This window comes from Falco naumanni, chromosome 9 (assembly GCF_017639655.2).
Source record: "Falco naumanni isolate bFalNau1 chromosome 9, bFalNau1.pat, whole genome shotgun sequence".
NCBI lineage: Eukaryota > Metazoa > Chordata > Aves > Falconiformes > Falconidae > Falco > Falco naumanni.
Window position 1 is genome coordinate 16,111,567 of NC_054062.1, and position 7,783 is coordinate 16,119,349.

The window sequence follows — 7,783 nt, forward strand, 5'->3', positions numbered from 1 at the left end:
GAGACCTAAGCAACAAAGGCATAGAAATTCCACAAATATTTTATTCCAGGACACAATGTTCTTCTACTGACAGTAATAAATACATGGAAAATAAACTTCTTAAAGGTTAGGGGAAAAACTATTCTGAGAAGGCATTTTTTACAAATGTATTCTAACCTCATGGCATTTCCAGTCTGGTTACAAGGTTTTTATGTCCTTTTAGAAATAGCATAAAATACAGATGATTCGTGTATGAAGACCTATTGAAGAGAAATGCAGATGGCATTTTAGAGAGAAAAAGTTATTTTGGTTATTTGCAATTGTAGGGCAAATTCAGTTAAAATGGCCCCAATCTGAAATCAACATCCAAACAAAAGGATTGGAGTCTAGATTTAAGTTTTGTGTCCTAGCTTGGAAATAAGACCTTATCTGATGAAAATTTTAAAAACTCACGGTTCTTGCCAAAATTAAACTATGAAACAGTCAATTCATAGCAGTTAATGAGAATCATTACACTTTATTGCTTGACTTTTCTCTCCCTCTTTTTCTCTCTTGAATCATTTAAAGGAAACCTATTTGAAAATGGCACATTGAAATAAATTGATTAAATCTGGTTGTCCTTTTGTTCCATTGGTTGCCAGTGGAAACAAGAACATTCAAAAAGAGCCTCCACTTACTCTTTGCAGTCTAGCTGACAAAGGCCAGTAGGGCTAACATACATTCAAAAGCAAAACGTGTCCAGCTCGTAGCTTTTGCTGATGAACAGCTTCTCCATTACGCTTCTTTCTGTCATCATCTTGGAAAACACCGGGGTATTCTAGCCAGCTTTTAAATTTCCAGGGGGGTTTATTTTGTGATTGTCACTCAGATTAGAAACCCAGGTGCCTCTTTGCAAATGATTTATGGAACAGAATTGCAGTTGAAACAATGAAGGATTTTCATAACTTTTCTTTTGAAATCTTGTCATGGTAGTCAACTATTGACAAAATACCTTTCTTCCCAAATTCAGCACATTCTTTGTCTACTTTGTTGTAAAATCATGAGAATCATCCTTTATACCATAGCCTATTTGCCATTCTGAATGGGATTCTGCTCGAGACAGCCTTGATTTAGGTTGAGTTTCTGTGTAACCCTGTGGTCACCTATCAGATTAGAAAATTAATGGGTCTGAGGACTGAAGGGGCACAAGAGGACAACCAGTAGCCTGTTCTGCTCTTATCTACTATGGTGTTCACCTAATGCCACTGTGGCTTCCCTTTTTTTTGACTCATACAGGGCTAGGACACACAGAATGTATATAAGTACACCCGTTATATCGGGTCCCACTGCTGACCCTTTCCCGCTGCGGGAGGTCAGGACCGTGTTATCGCTAAGGTACCGCTGGGTTTATTGAACTGCAAGTTGAAGAAGCTTCTGTGGCAGCAGCTGGATTTGCACCCGTCACTCAGGAGGAGGTACATGGACAGAAAACATGGATACTCTTAATGTTTAGCTGAATCTATTTATTAAAGGGATTGTATAATATAGGATGGCTCTGTCGGCTGGAGGCAGTGCCTTAGGATTTCCCTTCAAGTCCTATTCCCTAAATTTAAATTACCAGGGAGCAGTATGATGGGATATCCTGGTAGAATAGTTCAGATTTGTGTAGCTTTCGTCTTCTAGTCAGAATAGAAATTTTTATGGACTAGAGATGCCATGTACTACAATTACTGTTTAGCTGAGAGCCTAGATTTTTGGCAAAACTTTTGATGAAAAAAGTCATTAAGTTCTTTTTAACTTCTGTAGCAGGCCAAACCCTTTGCTAAGTTCACTCATTTCCTTGCCATGTCAAAATCAGATGGACTTGGATGAGAATTTGTTTTATTCTCTTTTTTTTACTCAATGAGTAGAGGGCAGCTGTGCTTTGCTGCTTGTGTGTGAACGTGGCAAGTCCCAAGGCAGCCCAGCTGCTCTTGTAATCAAGCAGTGCAGTGGAGGTCTGGGCAGCATTGCCACCATGCTTCTGAGAATAGCAGCACCAGCCTTGACAGTGTGAATCTACCTAATTTCAGGACTTACTGTGCTTGTTGAATGAAAAGACCAATGTTTATGCAGGCTGTTATATGGCATTTCTTGTTCTTAATTGGCATTGCTCATGTCATTTGTTTGTTCCCTTCAAAACTTGTAGCGACCTGTTTGAGCTGGGGGTTCTTAACAGGAGGAATCTGCTCACCACCAAAGCATGTGGCACAGCCCATAAACTGTGGGCACAGAACCTGCAACCAAAAACCAATATTCTCACCCGAGTTCTGCTGACATTGGTGAGGCTTTGTTGGGTTGCACCACGCCTAGAATTTTGGTTATAATCAGGGTGGAGGAAGTGCTGCTTAGAGGAGCAAGGTCATTATCTGAACGATGCTTTGGCCCTGTAGGGATGACAACACCAGGGAAATGTAAAGTTAATTGAGGAACATGAACTTGGAGCACTAAACTCAGTGTCCTAACTCTTGTATAAGCATTATTTACTCCTTATGTACAGTAGATCTATCTATATGGTTGGACACAGAGTATACCTTACAAATGATGACCATCATTTTAAGAGAGGAGGTTGGCAGGCACAGGGTGGGCAGGCGTAGCTGTGAGGGCAAACAGCTTGTCACACTCAAAGGTGATGCAAATAAGGATGCCCAGCTGAACACGTCCAGGGCTGCAGCAGTCACTTTCCTCCATGAACCCTTTTCTGGTGTTAGAGACGTCCTTTCTTTCATAACACTGAAAAAACTTCAGGGAGGAAGAGAATAGGAAAAGGAAAGGGTGCTCCACCTTAAATTCTTTGTTCTGTGAGACCACCTAACAAAACACTGTTGGAAACCCCTGTTTGAGAGGGCTCAAATCCCAGCAGGAGAGTACTTGGGCTATAAGATAGGCTACCTCATTGATGAAAAGAACCCAGTCCTTCCTGTTGATGCTATTTCAGCTTTGAACAGTAATAACTCCTATGCATTTGAAATCTTTCCAGGTCAGAATACTGAAAATTACAGTTAGATGAGGCTCAAGTAGTTAAATCCACTGTGGATTGAACTCAGTATGATCACAGCTGAAAACTGCTGCTGGGAAGGTGCAGGCTGGCTGTTAGAAAGATTTGTTTGTGAGGAGGGTGCAGCACTGGGACAAGCTGTTCAGACAGCTTATGAAATCCTTGGAGGTTTTCAAGCCTTCGTTAAAATCAAGTCGTTGCTGAATGGGTGTGCTGTAGGCAGCAGTTGTGCTTTGGGGGAGGTTTGATTAGGTCACCTTCAGAGGTGCCTTCACCAACACTTCTGTGATGCTCTGAACAACAACAGCCTGAAACTCAGGAAAGTCAGATATATTGTGTTGTTAATACCTTTGCTCCTGAAGGGTGTAGCAGTCCTGGAGTGAGCTGCTAGGGCAGGGGAGAGGAACAGAGCAAAAGGTATCAGGTGGTACCACGGAAGGAAACTGCCTGCCATGGTGATGGACCCCTGGGAGAGGCTGGGTGCTTCAGAGCTTTTAGGAAAAGGCTGAGTGATTTGTGAGTAGGAAAATCACCGAGACTGGAGGGTTTCTCAAGAGCATGGGGAGGAGAGAAATTACTTGTGAATTTAAATTGAATGTAGGAGATAGATTCTGCTGGAAGAGAAAAAGAGGAGGAGAAGGAATGTTAAGAACATAAATCTCAGCATTTTGAAAAGCTTCACTCCAGAGTTGCCCAAGTAGTTCATTTTCATGTCACTGTTTTTGCCTCAAAAGGCAACCTTGGCTTTTCATGCTGACATAGTGTATTTTGATGATGGAAGAAAAGGTGAAGTCACCCCAGATGGGCAAAGCAATGCCCAGAATGAAATTTTTGTAGGCTCTTTTTTGTTTTACTCCGGTCAACAACCCCCCCCCTCCCCTTTTTTTAAATGTTTATCCTAAGCCAAGTTTTTTTAAATATTTTTTTAAGTCTTCCCTCAAACTGAAAACCCCATTATTTATCCAGCAAGCAGGAAGTCATCCTTCCTGGCAGTGTATTAAGCTGCAACTCCATTAACACAAACTGCAAAAAGGCAGCTACTAATTGGCAAAGCAGAGATGTGCAGGGTTATGCTTGCAGGATAGGAGGGAGTGGATTTGACCAGGCAGTTGAGAGAACCATTTTCATGGCCTCAAAAGGTTTCAGTGCTTTGGAGCTGTTCCTTACACTGGCCAAAGGATGCATTAGAAATAGCTATTCCTGTATGCAATGGACCCCTTTGGAAAGATTCAAATGCTTGGATTTGTGAAGGTATGTGGTAGACTGGTGAGTCCACATTTGTAATAGTAATAACTAGAAAACCCACACATGTTATTTGTAGAGCTTTTGGCTAACTGTGCATCCATTTAAGGACTTCATACAGTTCCAAGTCTCCTCTGCGATGCCATTCAACAAATAAATCCAACAGGCAGAAAAAAACAAACCATGCTTTTTTGAACAACTGTTGCCAAAACAAAATAAAAAACAGCCAACTTCCAAACCAATCTCTAAACCTAACTACATAATTTTCATAGATAGTTCAGGTATGTTGCATTGTTAGCAGGAAACATTGTACAGAAATACAAGTCAGATGCACAATCTACTGCCTCCAGTAGGCACATTTCCATGATTATCTGTGGATGTGGTTGCAGGTCCCTTGCTTAGCTCAAGAGGAGCTACAATTCTTGCCTTCCCTCACCTTAGAATAAAGCTACATGGCAGTCTTTGTGCTGAGGAGAATTACAGATGGATCAGAAGCAGAGTGCACAAAGAGACAGTCTGATGAGAGGAGTGTGTCTTAATTCTGTGCATTGCTGCTTGATTAAAATGGCATGAGGAGTGAAGCATGCTTTTAGCAAGTACAATGAACACACATGATATTCTTGAATTGCTTTTGTCTGGCTTTTAAATGTGTCAATACTTGTTCCAGTACCAGTCTTTCGTTTAGGGAATGCTCAGCTGCTGTCTCTGTAATTTAATTTCACTCCTGAGCCTTCGTTATCTCAGAGCTATTTATTCCAGGTTCGATGTGAAATTGTGCTTTTGACCCAGGGATGTAGCATGTGGTTCATGAACATCTTTGCTGACGACTTTAAATAGCAGTTAAAATTCTTAGGAAGATGCACAATCAAATCCCAGGCAAGGAAAAAAGCATGTACATCAGACACAGATGCAGGGTTTAAGTTTTAATGCATAGAGAAGAATATACTCCTCTTACTTCCTGAGGAGTATACTGTCCTCAGGAAGAGGGGACCGTTCTCTGGCTAATTGGATGCTGTATACAGCACAAGAAACCTCAAACATTACTTCAAGCTTGTAAATCCTCCGTGAGCAGCAGAATACCTTCTAGAAAGGCAATCAACCCATAGATCTTAAAATCTCTAGAAAGATTTTATGCAACAGAGAATCCATATTGTCAAAAAATAGCTCTAAAGTCCAATTAACATCCTAGCTAATGTTTTGTGCCATATTTTTAGCATGAATTTATCCAGCTCCAGCTTTGGCCTCCAACTCTCATGCCTTTAGTAGATTAATAATTCCTCCATTTTCAGGTGTTCTTTTCATGTCTGCATGGATTGGAACATCTTCACCTTTTAAACTCCTCTGGGATGAACTCAAACTGAGTTCCTTTGGGTCTTTCATGAGAACAGTGAAGTCTAGGAAAAGCAGCCCCAGAGTGTTTGTTTTTTCTGGCAGTTTTGAGAGGGTATTGAGAAACTGAGAAGGAGCAAATACCAAAGCAAGTGCCCAGCACCCAGCCCTGGTGCTATAAATGGCAGGAGTGGGGTAAGCACAGCCAACAGCCTGCTGCAACAGGGTTTTGCTGGCTATTTGAGGGAGACAGGTCCCCTAAGAAGGACAGGCTACCTACGGAGCTGACTGTGCACCTCAATAAATGGGGGTTTGAGGCCTGAGCAGTGGGGTCATGCAGAAGGTGAGGACACGGCTGGAAATATGTTGCATCCAGGGACTGCAGCTGATCCATCAACAAGACCCATGAAAGCAATCCCTAAATTGGGTTTTGGATCTGCTGCTAATGAGGCTGGGTCATTTACCATCAAACATTCCTCTCCCTCAGGATGGTATTCTTCATCCTGAGGAATGTCAGGCTCATGTTTGAACTCCAGCAGCTAGAAGCCACCATAGCTTTCTGTTGCACCACCATAGCTGCTCTGGAGTATACAGACTTACTTAAAGGTGACCGTGAGATGTTTCTCTGTCTCAGCTTCCTCCAAGCACTACTTATTTATATCCAAGACTGTAGATGGTGCACAAGGTAGTTGTGCATTTGACAACTGGTAATTTGCTATCTGTAGCCATTTGTGCCCCTACACTCTCAGCCAAGGCTGCAAGAAGGCTGGCTGGCATGTACACAGGGATAGATACTTTTCTGTCCCTCTGTAATACATGTTGTTTCATCCTCTGGTTGCATCTCTGCATCTGGTTAAAATGCTGCTCCGTTGGTGCTACCCTATCCCTTGTGACACCTCCAAATTTTATAAAACAGCCAAATAAACTTTTCCCCTGAGACAGTGTGATACCCTTTTACTTCCTCAGATACGTGTCATCTATGTTTGAACTTGCTTTCTACAACACATTGCTTTTCTGTATATTGTGTTTTCAATCCATATGCCATGTGCCAGTACATTAAATGCTTTACAAAGCCTCATATACATTAGTGCAGAATCCTTCATAGCCAAATTTATAGTTAGTGAAAAATATAAAATGTATTTGTGTGTGAATGTTCATAACTGCAAATCTTTCGGTTCAAGACAAAGCGTATGGAGTTGGTTAGCCTGACTTAAAGGCTATTGGAAGGGGGCAGATATAACATGTTAGAAAGAGTGCACACACTTTCTTAGAAAACACTTCCAGGCCTTGTGATTGCATTGGTTCTACATTTGCATAACAATCACCTTGTCTAACTACTTTCCAATAATTTGTGTAGATGAAAGGGTAATTTTCGTTTCAGTGCTCTCCATGTTACTCAATTTGTATGGAAGTCAATAGGATTATATTATTTAAAGTGCAAATGATTTTCAGTGTAATTCACTCCCTCTTTGTATTTATTTCTGTATTAATTTATATTAGTTTAACTCAAGGATACTTTAAATACTTGGGCTTATTTTGCAAAAATGAACATCCCGATTATACCCATTATACGTAAGTGTTATACAGAGCAGGCAGGGTTTAAAAGGAGAAGTGATGATAAGCTAGTGTGGAAATTATCAAAGAAAGTCTTCCAATGTAATCTTTGAATCTTCAGATCCAGTCGTTCAGAGGATTCCTATTGATTGTCCAGGGCAGTATATTGGTCAATCTGATTTCCACCTTACCAGACAGACTTTTTCCATGGGACACTGCGATGTGACCCTTGACATCTGCTCTGCTCTGTACTGAGTCCCTGCGGGCTGTGGATCTGCCCCATCAAGTTTTGTGGAAGCACATACTGCGTGAATAAAGATGGGTGCAGAGTCCGGCTGGTGATGAGCATAGCCTGATACCAGTGGGAGGGAGGCAGTTCCACATGGCTAGTTATTCACCTCGCAGTTATAACTAGTACTTGCTGTCCTGCACAGCCTTAGCCTAGCTAATCCCTTGAAGAAACAAGAAAGGTTTTTTTTATCTGACAAAAGGGTCTGAAAAACCTTCCTAAAAGTTTCACTTGTTTCTGAAGGCAGATGAACTGGAAGAGAGGGGGAAAAGAGAGTTAGAAACTATTGTGTGTCACACATGAAAAGGGATTTTCTCTTTCTTAATTGTCTCATAGACAGGCAGAACTTTGTTCCCTGTGGTAGTTCTGTATTA